The sequence below is a fragment of the Talpa occidentalis genome, unplaced genomic scaffold (assembly GCF_014898055.3).
Source record: "Talpa occidentalis isolate TD23 unplaced genomic scaffold, MPIMG_talOcc4v2.1 talOcc4.7, whole genome shotgun sequence".
Taxonomy (NCBI): domain Eukaryota; kingdom Metazoa; phylum Chordata; class Mammalia; order Eulipotyphla; family Talpidae; genus Talpa; species Talpa occidentalis.
In genome coordinates this window covers 84,961,458-84,963,202 of record NW_023605083.1, presented here as the reverse complement: position 1 = coordinate 84,963,202, position 1,745 = coordinate 84,961,458, and the positions used below count along the sequence as shown (strand labels likewise).

At 44.4% G+C, this 1,745-nt stretch overlaps 1 non-coding gene across 1 annotated transcript; it reads right to left on the bottom strand.

Moving 5' to 3' along the window:
- Nucleotides 1–376: 376 nt before the first annotated feature.
- LOC119233092 (U6 spliceosomal RNA) lies at nucleotides 377–482 on the bottom strand. Its single transcript, XR_005122258.1, has one exon. It is a non-coding gene; the product is annotated as a U6 spliceosomal RNA (small nuclear RNA).
- Between the last annotated feature and the right edge of the window lie 1,263 nt (nucleotides 483–1,745).

Genomic DNA, 1,745 nt, shown 5'->3' with positions numbered 1-1,745 from the left:
AGGGGTTAAGATACAACCTATGAAGCGGTCCGCAGCCTCTGCAACACAAGTTCTATCCCTGGTCAGGGAGCTACCCCACATGGCCCAGCAGACTTTCTCCTGACTCGCCCGCTGTTCCCTGCAGCAGTGTATTTCAGTACATCTACCTTTTTTGCTCCCCACTCTCTGTCTCTGGTGAATCCTCTCACCACCTGCACTTCTGGCCTGTACCCCAGTTCTTGTATACATAAATAAAAATAAATCTTAAAAAAAAATAAACACATCTAAAGTATATATATGACAATTTGACAGATATATACGTAGTGAAATGACTACATCAAATTAATTTACATAGCTCCTCACATGATCACCATTGTGTATGTGAGGGGTACCCCTGAAAATTATGTGCTATTTCATGATTTGCATATTATCCTTGGGCAGGGGCCATGCTAATCCTCTCTGTGTCTTTCCAAGTCTGATATATCTGCTGCCAAAGGGAGCATTTGATAGCCTTTTCTTTTGTGATGTCTTTTCTTTCTTTAGGAAGCTTTGAGGATACAGAAACATCTTGTCCTGTAGTGCTAGAAGTTTTAATACTTGATTTTTTAGGCCCTCCATGGTGGTGCAAGGGGTTAAGACACAACCTATGAAGTTATCTGCAGCCACTGCAACATGAGTTCAGTCCCCGGCCAGGGAGCTACCCACATGGCGCAGCAGACCTCTCCTAACTTGTCCACTGCTCCTCTTAGCAGAGTATTTCAGTCAATCTGCCTGTTCCCCGCTCTGTCTCTGGTGAATCCTCTCACCCCCACATCTCTGACCTGCACCCCAACTTTTGTATGCATAAATAAATCTTTAAAAAAAAATAAAAGGCCACATCAGGTTGATCTGTAATGACAGTTTGTCTTGAAACCTAACAGCCTCTGTTTATCAAGTGATGGGTGGTACTCCTGATTTTGCTGTTAAACAAGGTGGAACTTGGCAGCCATTAGGCACAAAATCAGGGGCTTTCTTTAAACTCAAAAGTAAAGTTGGCCACACATGGTCTTGTAGGATTTGGGGTCTCAAAGGCTGCTATTTCTCTGACAAACACTGGATCCCCACGCTGTGCAGTAAAACGGCGTGTAGCCCTCCACATCTCAGAGAATGATGATGGGAGATGGGCTTTCACAGCTGGGCGCTGAGGGTAAGGCTGTTAATTGATTATAAGATCTGTGTGAACTCCTTACAGGGATATTTCCATTTCAAATGAGGTCAGTTTCAAGTTCTCTTCCTTTTCCTCCTCTCCAAAGTGAGAAGGAACTTTTAAGGACAAGAGCCTGATCTTGCAGCATCTCATGCAAAGCCTGATGATCAGTAAATACCCATTTGATAGAATCAAATGGAATCTGACCTACGTGTACATTAGGACTTTTTCTGTGACAAACAACAAGACTACAAATAAATGCACTGCTTAAATAATAAAGAGAATATTGCGGCTCCAGTAACTCAACAGTGTGGGGTAGATCTTTTTGTAAAGCTTCATCTAATCCTCAATTGCCGTGACCAGAAACCTAGTTTTTCTCTCACTGCACTTGCTGGCTCCCCTTCCCTGGGGCTAGCTCCATTCTGAGGTTGCCCTATGGAAAGAGCCTTCTCCCTGGGCCAGAGGCTTGCCCATGCCTGTTGAGCAGCTGAAAGTCTGTTCAAGTAATCCCCACACAGGAAGGCGGAGGGTGTGTGTTCCTGGACGCTCCAGTAAACGTTACTGGGCATCTCGTTGGCTT